Below are 15799 nucleotides of genomic sequence, written 5' to 3' on the forward strand. Positions count from 1 at the left end.
TAACGGAACATGGGCAATACTACCATACGATTTCAATATATATCAGGTTTTGAAATTCAGTTAATTATGCTCTACATAGCAATACTGAGGTTAGTATATATTATAAACGCGTGGAAGAGTCTAGTTATGCCCTCGGATCCCCCTAGATTGCCTCGGTTAAAATTAGCGTCTGGCTACGGCACTGGTTCAGAGAAAGAATTCAATAGCAGTGAAGACAACGAGAGAATATTGCAGCTTTGAGACTGAAGATGCTTATGAAATTTACACAATAACATTTCTCTGTGTTCATAATGTGATTCCAATTACTATTTCTGTCATCTGTAATATAATCATCATAGTAAAATTAAACAAAAGTAAAAATCTGAAGAGACCGAATACTGATCGAAGGAAGATCATTAAACATTTAACTATACTAACTGTAAGTATAAGCATTGCACATTGTATATCAACTCTTCCAGATACTATAGTAAGTTTGTTACCACTTATTGAAGAAAACTTTTACGACACCAGCTTCGAAAAAACTACAGCAGTAGCAAATCTATTCCTTTATCTCAATAGCAGTGTTAATTGTCTTATGTACTGTTTTGTTGGAGAAGAATTTAGACAGGATTTAAAACGTATTTGCAGCAATTTACATGTTTGCTCAAGAAAGCACCTGCTGGGGCAGCAGACGAGAGAACACAAGAATGACTCTGGGTCTTCGAAGAACAGGCAGCAGTACGCTGACACAAAAGTGACTCTAGATCTTTAGTGAGACAATAACCATTTTTATTTTGAATTTCAAATGACTTAAATCTTGTTATGTAAATATGACGTTTGGTTTGAAACTTGCTGACATGGATTTACAGAAAACAAAAACAATGTTTCTTAAATTGAAAAGATGAAAACAACTTGCATTCTACAAGGGTGCTAGCATATATTCAACAAAAGTATCCAATTTTCAAATACGTTATTCTTCCATTTTAGATGGTATATATTCTATATCAAATTTTGTATAATACTCTATATAAATACAATATTCTGCATTTTCTTTACCTTCTGAATTGTGTACCTTTGAAATATCGTTCCATGAGGCCATAGCTGGCTCTTACATAGAGATATGTCTTATTGAATAAATAGCTTTTTCTCTCCCATACTGAAACAGATACAGACGCGTTTTAGTAATACATGCGAGTTTCAGTAATTTCGTACATAAATGCATGTACTGCAAATGTCCTTGCCACTCTCTCGATTAAAACGTCAATCGTAAACAGCAGGTAGCATACAGAACTGGGTGATCAGATTGTTAAAACGCTGTTCTCATAATAATAATAAAACGTTTTCTCTGAACTACCGATTATTTTAAATTTCATAAAAAGTATTTTCTAAGTGCAGAAATATTTCAGAATATTTCCTTTCAAATGCTTGCACTTCAAATGACATAACTAAACTCACACACAGTAGCCCGACTTTGTATCCTATATAAATATTTCCAAACGTTGCCAATTTTAACAGATACTTCATATATTATATTTCTTAAAGATGTTTTTCTATTTCTTTTTTATTTATTTATTTATTTATTTGATTTGATTTTATTTTGAATATGGAACAGTCAAATCAGCCAGCCATGAAATCCAGAGCTGAGTGCTTTGTAACGTCATCGGTCGGACATTTGAAATTGCACAAACAAGAACTGTTAGTAAAACCACAGGCGCTTGAAACAGTATCAACAAATGTATGCATTATCATATCCACCCATTTAATATCCCTGGAGCTAAATAATTAAGCCTGTTTTTGGACATAACTGATTGGGAATAATATCAGACAAACATTAAAATGAAAAAGATAATTACGACACGAATTGGACTAGCTGTTACCTTGACCATTGACCAAATGACCTCAAAAAAGAGGTTGTCATATCAATGAATTTAAGAAATTCTAACACGACTAAAGGCAGCCAACCTAAGAAAGTTGATAACCAAAGCGTTATGGCTGAAACCATTTTTAGTGTAGAAGAAATTATGGCCATGACCTTTGACCTACTTACCCCAAAACAAAATCCTATGAAGACTGATAATTGTTGGTCAAAGCGTTCTTTCGTTATTGAGCAGAAACCGTTTCCAGTTTCAAGGTCAGTGTGGACTGACATTTGATCAACTGGTCCCAAATATAGTAGCGGTCATCCACTGTCCACAGGCAATCTTCCAATGCCATTTCACAACTGTAGGTAAAAGCGTTCTTTACTTCTTTAGCAAAAACTGTTTTCAGTCTCGAGATTACTGTGACCTTGATCTTTGACCTACTGACCCCAGGTAATCATCCCATGAAGTTCCATTACTGTAGGTCAAGCATCCCTTTTGATCAAACTTGGGAAAGGAACTTAACACAGTGGTAAAGATCAAGATTTATGAAGATATATCAAGCGGTATTTTTATTCATAGTTCTAGCGGCCCCTACAAGGGACTGAGTGCCTCTTTTGTTCAAAATTGAGTGAGGACCTTCTAATGATTCTACAGACCAGTTTTGATGAAGGTCCATTAGGCGGTTCGGTAAGTTGTTTAAATGTATTCTTTTTAGCTCTAGCCGCCCTAACAGGAGCCGAATCTACACCCAACCCCCTCCCCCTACCTCCCCATCATTTATGAAAATATTGGAGAGGATGATGAAGATTCATCGAGAGGTACATAAGAAAAATGCGTTTAAAGACATTTCTGTTTTGTTTTTTTTTGCTCTAGCGGCCCAGAAAGGGGCCAATTGTCCCCGTTTAGGGTAGTTCTGCACGTTTGATAAACCGGAAGTGATGACGTCATTTATCCGGAAAACGTAGATTAAAGCCTGGATCCGGCATACGGAAATGAAAATCATTTTATCAATTAATGGCAACCCGTGAGTACAATTACAATAGCACTGATACTACCTTTCTAAAGTTAAAATATGATATTAAAAGATCTGACACGTTAAATAAATCAAAATAATGTTTTAAATTTACCTTGAAACGTGCGGTTCACTTTAATCATGGTCAAATATATCAAAAATAAGGACAAGGGCCTATACATTTTATTTCACCACATTATAGATCATCGAAACATGTATATCTTACTTAATTTTTTTTCAAGAACTATCTTAGTTCTACCAAAATATCGGACGAAAAACATATGAAAAGTGATACTTTATTTAAGTAATTTTCGTGTGAATAAGATGATCCCCTGTTTACATCGTTGGCATGGCAGGAGAAATTCGTTTGATAAAACTTTTTTCAATGCACATAAAATGTAGCAATTTTTTTCAAAATGTATAATAAAATACTGTAAATGCAGTGAAAATATATCAATTTTGAAAAAAAATCACTTCCTGGGTTTGTTTACGCACAGAAGTTATCTTATTCCCAGGTATACACTTACCTCTTCCCTGTACGTTTGTGAATTGGTGGTCCCTGACCTTAAACATAGATTAGGAGAATACTGTATAATGATGCTACGAACTAAGTTTTATGAAGATCCATCAAACGGTTCTTGAGAAGAAGTTGTTTAAAGGTGTTTTTATTTTTAGCTCTGGATGACTCCCATTTAAACAAATTTGGGAGAGGACCTCGTAAAAATGTTACAAACCAAGTTTGATGAACTTTCATTCAAGGGTTCGTAAGAAAAAGTCATTAAATCTGATTTGTGTTTCTATTTTTAGCTCTAACGGGCCCTAAATGTGGTCGAGTTGAACCATTTGAACAAACTTGAGAGTGGACCTTGCAAGGGTGCTACAAACCAAGTTTGGTGTGATTCTGACCAACTGGAGAAGATGTGTGTTTGTTGTAAATTGTTGAAGATGAATTATGGACGCTGAACCATCCACCTTTACTAATATCTCGCCCTGAACCTTTGGCTCCCCAAGCAATCTGACTTTAACTTGCAGAGCTGCATTTCCCTAAAGCAGTTAACATTTCTGTCATATTTAATTGAATTTCTCTGCATGTATACATGAGATACAACTATGAACGGACGGAAATTGGAGGAATGGAATATAAATACTACCGTTGTATTATATATGCAAAGGGCCAAAAATCTCATCGTCTTCAAACTTTTACTTACAGGGCCCCATTATCGCATACTGTGAAATCACTGATATTCGTTGGGGGCTAATGTTCGTGGATTTCGTGGTTCAGCCCAATCACAAAATTTAATCCCAACGACCAAAACCACGAACTTTCCTGCCCACGAAATTAAATGATTTTACAGTAGCATTTACATTTCTACGACGTTTGATTGAAATCATTCAAACACAGTCTTAAATATGACTCGATCGTGACGGACTGAAAATGAAATACGAACAATATACATTATGTACGATATATGCAAGTACAAAGGGTATTATATCCATATATCTTTTCTTCCACAAGCAATCTAACTAAAGTAGCGAGGTATATTTTCCCTATAGCAGTTCACATTTCTATAGCAGTTCACATTTCTATAGCGGTTCACATTTCTGCTATGTTTTATTTATTGAAATCCCACAAGCTATGCCTCATGGCGGATGAAAATTGAATACAAACACGTTTTTAATTATGAACTATATATATTTATGTCTTCTGAAGCAATTTGCACGGTTGCATTTCCCTACAACTGTTAACAGTTCTACCATGTTTTATTGAAATCCTTTATGCAGATACGGACAGACTGAAAATTGAATAAAAACATTATATAATTATATAGTACTTATACTAGTAAATATGTTTTACCAAGATTTATTGAAATCTTTCAAACTATACCTGAGATACGACACCATATGACGAAAAATGAAATAAAAGCAATATACAAAATTATGCACTATATATACAAGTACCAAGGGCAATAAAGCTTGTCTTCCGCAAGCGATCTGACTTAAACTTGCTTATAGCAATTTGCATTCCTGCCTTATCTTATTAAAGTCCATTAAAGCATGCCCGAGATATGACTCCAGAACGGATGGAAAATTGAATACAAACACTTTAAATGTACTTAATGTACAATTTGCGTAAATCTTGTCTACCTGGAGCAATCTCGCTTAAACGTGCACGGCAATATTTCTACCATATTTTATTGAAATTTTTCCAACAATGTCTGAGATATCACTCCGGATTAATAGAAAATGGAATAAAAATACTTATTGTATTATTGACACGCCATAAGATTTCTTGAGCAAATATGACTGAAACTTGTAGGATACCAGCTAACATTTCTGCTATGTCTCATTGAAATCATTCAAACCATTTAATAGATATGGCTTCGGATGGACCGACGACGCCAAAACTATATCCCTAATTCATAAAAAGGGATATGATTAAAAAGTAAGCAAAATAGAGTTATTTTTACACTTTGCATTTTCTCTCTATGGCCTTTACCATTGTGTGAAGTTTTAAAAAATTCCGTTTACAGTTTTTTTAGCTCTGCTGATAGCAAAACAATGTCACGGATACACGGACGGACGGATACCCTATCTCATTCACCTGTCTGCAGGGGGAGGGATATAATGCCTTTCGTTTGGAGGAATAACGCCTATTGGCATGGGGAACACTGCTTTTCTGCATGGAGGATAACGCGCTTTTCGGCTGGAGGAGAATGTCTTTCAGCAGGGAGGAGCGGGGACTGACAGGGGGGTGGGGGGGGGGGGGGGGGGGGGGGCAAATACATCACACATAAATTTGTCGCTTACAAATGTAGCAAAAAGTAAATAACAACTTTACTTCTATGTGTCTATGTGTTTCGTCACTGCTGTACGTTGTTCTGACCAAATTTTAGATTTTAATGTTACCACATTATAACAAATGATTTTTTCATTTCGTTATATATCGTAATATATGACGTTGAATGCATGCATGTTTAACTGTTGTGTTATTAACTGGCAAGAATTCGTTTTCTACAAAAAGTTTATATTGTAGTTGAAAGTATTTTATTTTATTTCATTAATATATATTCTTAAAGCCCTTATTGTTGAATAATGTCAGCTTGTTGTTTTCTACTTGTAAGTTGTTTTTACAGTTATTTGGTTTGGTTTATGGTGTTGAACGGTTTTTCAGTAGAAAAAAATGTAAGACGGGTGCTTTGAAAATACCTTTTCGCTACTAGAATGCACTCTGCATGAAATTAGACGATTTCAGTTGATGGGAAGTTTTGCAGTTGTAATTTGATGAGCAGGAAAGAACCAATATGCGTTTTCACTTGAAACAATTTATCTTTTATTTTTTATTTCGCTGGTAACAGAACTTCCATCAAAAGAAATTGTAGGAAAAAGTGACTCCGTAGGATTCGAAAATCAGATCTAAAGCAGACGTAGATTATATGAAACAAAGAAGGATTGGAATTATTGACTTAATCCATAAGATCTCAAAAATGGGTACATAGAGAAATGTATTAATGCTCCAATTCAATTCACCATAATTATGGTCCCTCCAGAAAATTGCTTTCTTTCATACACTGAACTGCTTTAAAAACATATAATATAGCTTCTAAATAACTCTTATTTTAGACATAGGTTTATATTCAATTTTGTAAGACAATTACATTGTAACTCAAACATAACAAAAACTTTCATTATTTGCATAACCATGTGCTTCATTAGACACGACTGCAAAAACTAGTCGTACTTGTGGTTATAAACACTGAGCTTCAGACGTAAGCAAAAGAACTCTCCTTAAGGATGTTTCGTAATCAGATTTCAAAATGAGCCTACAATTTTGAATACTTTGAAATATTTCACCAAAACAACTTCAACTGTGCATGAACTTCAGAAAATGCATTCAAATCAATCCCTTAAAACGTGGTAGAGCTACTTCAAATTTTCTGTAAGTGTTGTAAAATCACCTATATATGTGTCTTGAAATGGAAACAAGTTGATATTACCCATTTCTACAGTTTATGAAAAGCAAAAGGTTCATGTAGATTTCCCGGAAGCACAGAGTACCCCAAACTCTGCCAGAGATAGAGCCATGCATCGGACAATAAGAAACACGAGTGGAAAGATAAAGTAGACGGATTGCTTCAAAAATCCAACAAAAAGTAAATTTCATTTATATACAAATGCAAATGCAAGGTGGCGATGAGGCGATCAGAAAATAAACACCACCAACAAACAAAACAACAAAACAACAAAACAATATGATTAACATAAAGTACGAAACGGAAAAAAAACAAGCAGAAAATAGGGACACCGCCTTGGAACGGTCAGTAAACTATATAAAAGAACCTGGGGTTGAAGAGGGGGTGGGGAGGAGGCGGGAGGGGAGGAGGGGGTGGGTTTAACGCATTTAGGTCACGCCAACCTCGTGTTTACCTTGTTCTCAAAGTTAAACCAGACAGTGTAAGTAAGATAAGTTTTACTTATAGAGCTATGTGAAAGAAAACAGTACGTTGTGCATTTGCTTTCAATAGAAATCTGTCAAATATTTGTTAGGCTATGGATACACTTTTCATACTTTTTTCAGTATTTCCTTTTTTACTTTCTTTGTACCTAGATGGCGTTCGAACAAAACTATCGTACGAGGTTTTGTGAAATAGGTCCCAGATGTGTCATATATGTCACTTGTTGACAATGGGACACTAAATAAACTTTCATATTACCTTGTTTGGCATGTGATTCCTTTGGACAGAATGTATGGATACTATTAAACATCACCAAGAATCACACGATTAAAGAAACCGAAGGGGAAGAACTATTCATCTTTTTGAAGAGAGTAGGGCAAGGAGAGGGGAGGAAGGGGCGTTAATCCCAAATGAAACTGTAGGTGCACAACTTCAAATTCTGAACAACATTTATATAAAGTTCCATGATCCTTCTTTGTCTCACAAGAAATTCACATCATTTAACACCTGTGATTTTGGAGGAACCCTGAATTGCGAGGTAACAGTCATTATATTTATTGGGTTTTTTCCTATCAGTCAGAGAAAAACAAAAATCCTTAAGAGTGTTGCAGCCTCCACTACTCAAATTAATGCATTTCTCGACAGTAAACCAAAATGACACATAGCCCATTCCCCACAGAAGACCTTCTCGTCAGGCACTGCAGCAAGATGAGAACATACTGGGTTAACAATTACTCCACAACTTTCCACATGAACAATGCAACCTTTTCCATTTTCTTCTGTCTCAAGTATATTGAAATTGTTTGTTTTTATTTTTCATAAAATCCAGACCATGATGCCATTTTTGTGTATACATATATTTTGGTCTTACAAAATCATACACACACTTATTTTGAAAGGCGAACTTTTACATCTTCTTTCAGTGTTTACACGCAATATTTGCTACATTCAGTAAATCTACAAACCTAGGTGTTAGTTTTCGTTTTGATGTTATCCATTCGTAATCAACTCCTGTGACAAGTTTGCATATCAACTGATATTTCACAACCATAGGTCTGCATAAATTCTAAATATTATTTCTTGAAATGTTCAAAATCTCTCTGTTCAGATTCAGCGGAATTTGGAAAATTAAACGGATCCTTCTTCTCTGTGTATATAGGCAGTCATTTGTCCGCTAGGAAGTATTCTCGTAGGTTTCGAGTTACTAGCCATTTGTATCGAAATTCATCGTAACTTTTACTGAAACTCTTGCCCATTATAATTCCATTATACATTCCGTGCGGATTCGTTACAAATGATGCTACCTGTAGTACTGCCTGTATTTTTGAAAACAATATTGACACAATCTCCGGTTGCAGCTGGTTTCAAATTTCTCGTGCAATAACTTTTCTTTCTGGCGGTGTATATGGAGATTTCTTTTAGCTGGCCTAAATAGCTTTGAAATTTCACACAAAATAATTTTATCATAGATTTATACCCCCCTTTTTCTCAATACGTGAACATTTTACTTTGAAAAAACCATCTGTTGAATTCTACTTTCAAATTCTTGTTCAAACAGAATAGTCAACTGAAATGCCGGTTGAAACAATTCTTGTAATTTCAAAACTGTCAGAACTTTCAGACAGTCAGCCTTATCGGTTCTTGCTAAATGAACAATATTAGCTGTGCTGTTTGTTCCATCCAAAAGAATGTTATCCGCCAATTGTCTTGTACCTACACAGTCTATTTGGGGTAAAGACGACTTTTTAAAGGTCTGGTTCAACTTTTATTTCAACGTCCTGTTTCTCTACTTTCAAACTTTCAGCTCAGTAGGATATAAAGTAATACATTTCAACTGATGTTTGCCGAGTGTCCATTTCAAATACCGCTTCTATTCCCTCTTGTTTATTAAGATGAATTTCGTAGATCTTTCGTTTTATCTTCTGTTATAGACCTTGTGTGCGTTGTTTCGCTTTCTTCTTAATCTGTGTCTTTTATAATAAACCCTTTTCATCTTTTTCCCTAAATTAATCTACATATCATACAAAACCATTTCTCTGTCTATTAATTTATTCATTACCATTTTACTTTCATGATGCTCTGAATTATTGTATCATGTTTCTCTGCTTTTGCATGCACTGTCCAAGTCATTTAGCTCAATTTTTATTTCATTCATTTTTGAAAACTGTTCATGTGCACTGTATTCTCACTTAACATCATAATTGATGGAACTGCTTGTCTATTTGTTTTTCCATATACATTTAACAGTGACATTGCTTATCAAATACATTGCAAAAAGTCTATCCTTTTGGTAAAATAAATTTAAAATTCTGTGCTCTAGTACAAAATCTGCTATTATCAGCGGAAAACATCATACTATCTCCTGAAATAAGCAATGCGCAAGAAATGATTCTGTCTAATTTTTCATGTCATTAATGACCATTCCTCTTTTAACATCGCATGCTATCCACTGACCTTTCCATTTTCCAGTCTTTCCAGCTGAAGCAAATATATACAGAAGATAATATTGGAAGTTCTGAAATACAAATAAATATTACCGTGCAGTCTTAAAAATAAGGATATGCTGACGCGCCCCTGGATATCAATTAGAGCTACTTAAGGCGATTAATACGCCAATAGGCCTCTTTGATACAGGGAAAATAATATGGTTATTATGATTTTGACCTTTAACAGTGAGCCTGGCTTTATAAACACCCTATACATACCCACATTATGTTCTTTTCTGATCCTTAGAAACATTTAAAATAGATCTTGTTTTGTTATACTTAATTGTTTTAAAGTGCCTTTAATATAAACGAGTTTAGCTTGGCTTAATGACATGTGCATCAGTGGTTGCCCATGCTTCGTCTGTGCAGTTCTGCGTTTGTCAAGTAATTTAGTACAGTTATTTATCAAATAGTATTCTCCATTTTAATCAAACAATGACACGTGCTCAGCAAATACTATTTTATCATAAAAATTGCTTTTTTTCTTTTAGCACTTGGGGTGCTTCTGCCTTCCGTCCTCCGTCCTCCGTCCTTCCATCCTTCTGTCCTTCCTTATCTCCTTAATCTCTTGAAGGATTTTCATGAAACTTAGGTCAAATTATCACCTCATCAAGACAATCTGCAGAACCCATGAGTCAGCCATGCCGGCTCAAGGTCAAGGTCACAACTCAAGGTTAAATGTTTGAGCCTTTCATTTCGTGTCCGCTCTGTATCTCCTAAACCCCTTGAAGGATAATCATGAAACTTGGACCAAATGGTTTTCTTATCAAGACGGTGTGCAGAACCTATGAGTCATCCATGTCGGCTCAAGGTCAAGGTCACAACTCAAGGTCAAATGTTTGAGCCTTCCATTTTGTGTCCGCTCTGTATCTCCTAAACTCCTTGAAAGATTTTTATCAAACTTGGGTCAAATGATCACCACAACAAGACGATGTGCAGAACCCATGAGTCAGCCATGTTGGCTCAAGGTCAAGGTCATAACTCAAGGTCAAAGGTTGGAGTCTTCCATTTTGTGTCCGCTCTATCTCCTAATCCCCTTGAAGGATTCATATGAAACCTGGGTCAAATGATCACCTGTTCAAGAGAATGTGCAGAACTCATGAGTCAGCCATGCCGGCGCAAGGTCAAGGTCACAACTTAGGGTAAAAGGTTTGAGCCTTCCATTTTATGTCTACTCTGTATATCCTAAACCCCTTGAAAGAATTTCATCAAACTTAAGTCAAATGATCATCTCATCAAGAACTCATGAGTCATGTCAACTCAAGGTCAAGGTCATAACTCAAGGTCAAAGGTTTGAGCTCTGTATCTCCTAAACCCCTTAAAGCATTTTCATGAAATTTGGGTCAAATGATCACCTCATCAAGACGATGTGCAGAATTCACGGGTTAGCCATGTCAGTTCAAGGTCAAGGTCACAGTTCAAGGTCAAAGGTTTACCCTTTCACTATCCATAACAGTGGCGGGGGATTTAGCTGTCTAAAAGACTGCCTTGTTAAATTTTGTTTCAATATGTTAGAGAGGGAAACATTGCTATTTGATTAAAACAATCTTTAACAGAGTTTATGCATTTTTCTCTTTTTATAGAACCAAATAAAAATTATGCATCAAAATACCGAAATGGGTATAGAATGTAATTTTTTGAAGTCATCTTTAATTACATGTATTATAAATAATAAGCAAATGTACTTTTAAAAGGAAATCTCATGAAAATTGCAAAATTCTGTCTCACAAAAAGATCACAACGATATGCATTACTTGTACATTTCATTTTTATGGCTGAAATTTGCATGTAAATCTCCAAAATCAAATGTAACAAAAATTGAAATTATAAATGCAGCTGATGAGGAACTTACTACTTTCGTACAGTTGAATATTTAAACTAACTTTCAGTAACTACTTTTGGTCTTTTTTCTTATTTCTTTCCTGAAAATATGGGGCCGATTTTAATGAAAGTCATATGTTTACCTTTCCATTTTTTAATTGCAACTGTAATTTCTGTACACGTTGTAGTGTATATTTCAAAAACTTATTAATGACGTTTTTTAATTTCATAGGTTGATTTACACGCACACCTTATCACATAAGATTGTCACTACACATGCCCATTAACTTTCCATTCCTAAACTATCCATTATTTTAAAAATGGACATCACAGGATAGTAATGAATAGTTATAGCATAAAAATCTCAGTATAGAGCAGTATCAGTTCAATAAGCTATATAATGGACAAAACCGGAGGGGTTTTTATAAACACTGAGGTAGCAGTGTCACGTTGTATCTCAACCTAAACCCCTGCTGATGCCATATGGAGTATGCCACATCATTGCTTGGAGAATATGTCGATATTGTTCTTAGTTATAATAATATAGTTATATCTAAGACCAATGCCGACATATTCCCGAAGCATATGTATACTGTTTGATCTAGTATTACTCCAACTCGATGCTGTTCAAGAAGTGGGTTTTTTTTTATCTTTACCTCTTGAAAGTGGGTTAAATAATCCTGAATAATTAATGAGTGGCTTTACAACGATGCCGCAGACAAAGTATGATGAGCTACAGATAAAGTTTGGTGGATATATGAGATGTCTTAATAAAATCTGTAAGATCCTATGGAAGCATAGCAAGCAACTAAGCAAAACAATAGCAGAATCGATTTAATTGAATCTCTCCGTGAGAGGTAATGGAATGTGTACCACCCTCAGGCCCCCTAGCACCGGCTTAGGTGGCAGGGGCCAGTTTCGCATTGTGGCCCGGGTACGTTTTCTGAATAAATAGGTAGTTGTATTTTGAAGGCTTTTATATTCAACTGGTTATTGATGATGTTTATAGAATTAAGTATTCGTGCGGACGAATAATTATTATATAAAATAAACGATTAGCTCCGTGTAGACGGCCAGATCTAAAATCTTACTTGAGGTTACGGAAGTCAGATGAAATAGAAACGGTCATCCATCCATCCATCCATCCATCCATCCAGATTCAGCTCAAATTTTCGGAAAAAGTAAACGGTTATATTACACTTTTCTCCACCCTCCCCCACCCCAATTATTTTAGTTTGGTCACATGCTTTAAAAATATACATATGTTTTAGGTCAGTCATTTGCAGATAATACGGTACAGGTCGCGCAAGGTGTGCATTTTGGGCCATTTTTGCTGCGCCTCAAAATTTAATGTCCTGAAAGCGGAGTTTTACTCGTTTTTATCTGCAGGCTGAAAATGTCAAATGATGAAGTACTGAGTATATGCAATACATCCACTCTACACTTCCCTGGCATTTCCCAATATTGGATTTTTTATGAGTTTTTCTCACTGGTATCAACGCAGATTTGTGGAATTTTCAAATTTAATGTCCCTTGTCCCCTTAAGCAGAATTATATGATACAGATTTTGAATAGACTCCATGATCCCAAAGGACCAGAAAATATAACAACACTGAATCCTGGCTAGTACAGATAGACCTTTTACGGACGCCATACGGAACTTAAAGAATGTTGTTGTGATAGTTAATAAAATCTATAAGAAGATCCAATGGAAGTATAGAATGCCAGCAAGCAAAATAATAGCAAATAAAGTTTAACCATTTTAGCCCAGGTGGCACTTAAAAGGGGTCAAATATATCCATTTGAGGAGGGTCGGAGAAGGATGGAATATATCAACTTTTTAGCTCCTCGACCCTTGAATGTGGTCAAGCAGAATCTTTTGACCAAACTTGAGAGAGCTGTGTACCAGTACGCTACAGTCACAGTGAGGTGATGATTAATCAAACGGTTTATGAGAGTTTTTCCTATTTTCAGAGTTGGCGGCCGCTAAGGTGGTTCAGATGGAATCATTTGAAGGAACACGAATTTAAAGGGATCCATACGATGATGCTACAGACTACAGACAAAAGTATGCTAAAGATATCTCAAATGGCTCACGAGAAGAAGTAGTCAAAAAATTCTTTTTGATATTTCTAGCTCTAGCGGCTCCTGAAATTGCTTCAGGAAAACCACTTGAGAGCAGTGTGGTTATTAGTAAGGTAATGTACGCCCTATTCTCTGGCCATTTTGTCATCGTTTGTATGTTTTATTTTTTATGGTTTTGTTTGTATGTGCGTGTGTAGGTGCTTGCGTGCGGCCTGCATGCATGCATGCGTGCATACGTGAACTGCTGTATGTTGTAGTTTGGGAAGGCTGCGTTCTTGGTACGTACCGTTTGATATTTGTCCTTGTTTGATAGTTTAATTGAAATAGCACAGCTATTTTATGTCACAAAGAACGTCAAAGACTTCTTTCTTCAATTTTATCAAAGTTTGTCATCATTGTCTAAAATATCTGATGTGTCTTTATATTTTTGTATCCATTATGTACTCACCGATGCGTACGCTAGTTGATGTAGGGTTTCTTCCTCCAAGTACAAAGCAGAACCGCTCATAGAGCATACTAACACAAGTGTGAACTTGAGGGAGAGTTCCACATGAAAAAATTTCAAACAGGATAAAAGAGTTTCACCCTGGATCTACATAGAAATCGTCCCAATCACAGCCTTGAATGTGTCCAAAGTAGATACGAAAACCAGGCTTTGGTGTAGCTGATTCCAGAGTCGTTTGGTGGAAGGAAAGAAGCATCACAGTGATGGTATTGCTGTGTGGTATCAGGTACTTGCAGTTGTGCCTAGATGTCCCTTTGGTGGCTGGCAGTCGATGGACTAGCTGCTAGGTTATGTGATATCCTATTTTCCGTCTTCCATCCAAGCGTATTTTTTATGCAAGTCACGTTGCTTCTCTTGGAGAAATTCTGAGAAACAAATCTTGCAGCCCTGATACTTCCACGAACAGATTTGCCTTCAAGTGTGATCGCCTTGTTGGAGTCCAGTCTTTGCATTAGTTTCCAAATGGGGGTCTCAGTAAAATGGAAAGGTGGGAGACTGGATGTCTTGACTAGTCTGAGTCTGAGAATGGTGAGTCATCATGTATACTAAAGATCTTTGAGAAATAGCCATTGAGAATATCAGCATTTGTTGGAGCATCAACATGGTTGATTCCATCCTTCAAAGGAGTTTATCTCTTTGTCTTGTTCCGAATTCCACATTTATCATAATTTCATATAAATAGCATGAATATTTTATTTTCAGTACTGCCTCAAATCGCAGGACAGTCTTTGCAATAAATGTATGTTTTACTACTTATGTTAGGATATTTTTCAATGGAAATATTGCATTCTTACGTCCAATGTACGCGTATAATGAAAGCTTCACTGATGTCCATATCGATAATTTTTTAATAAGTCTAGCATAAACAAGTCATGAAATGCACACGACCCAGACTCGTAGTATTCATGCATATATATACGAGTTGTTGAGAAGAAGTAGAAAAAACTTCCTATAAAGGTCACCTTGTACGCTAATATTTATTTTGTCTTACAGCACATGTACTTTAACTGTCCACATTCAATTGTGTACAAATTTTTAAACATATGTTTTCTCTAAATTTGTTTTTGTAGCGTGTCTAACATACTTATCTAGATACTCCGGGGAATGAAATCTTGGCAGTGGGCCAGGGCATTTCTGTATGTCTACATTAGCACAGTTGAGGGCTAATGACTATCACAGTATGGTTCCAATAAACAAGGGTCATTGTTTATTGGAGAGTCATTCTAGCGAAATCAGCATGTTCCTATCGCATGCTAGGTAAAAATGGCGGTGTAAGAATTTTATGTCTCGGAAAGGGACATTGAAAGAAGCGAAAAGAAGTAAATTCAGCGGGGTGCATTTTACGAAATGCAGTTCTCTTATTTATATCATTAACTCCCCTTTTTCTTTTTGTTTTCTATAGTAGCGATATAGTTCTTTACGGGAATATAAGTCTCTGAAATCTGATATAATAGAAACTGTCGAAAAACCGTTATAAAATAAGTGGATTTTATATGAAATAAGTGACAGTCGGATTTAGTGGTGTTCAGCCCAGATAGCCTTTCATCCAGATTTAGTAGACTTAGATCAGAATTGCAATTGAAATTGCTTGCAAT

General features: G+C 35.7%; 1 protein-coding gene across 1 annotated transcript in view; it reads right to left on the bottom strand.

The window, feature by feature from the left end:
- LOC123557703 (uncharacterized) overlaps positions 1-2793 on the bottom strand; it is a 169666-nt gene extending 166873 nt beyond the window's left edge. The window contains exon 1 of the mRNA XM_053544064.1: positions 2027-2793. The gene's annotated coding sequence lies outside the window, so the exon portion shown is untranslated. The remainder of the gene's footprint in view (positions 1-2026) is intronic.
- Positions 2794-15799: the final 13006 nt, after the last annotated feature.

This window comes from Mercenaria mercenaria, chromosome 5 (assembly GCF_021730395.1).
Source record: "Mercenaria mercenaria strain notata chromosome 5, MADL_Memer_1, whole genome shotgun sequence".
Taxonomy (NCBI): domain Eukaryota; kingdom Metazoa; phylum Mollusca; class Bivalvia; order Venerida; family Veneridae; genus Mercenaria; species Mercenaria mercenaria.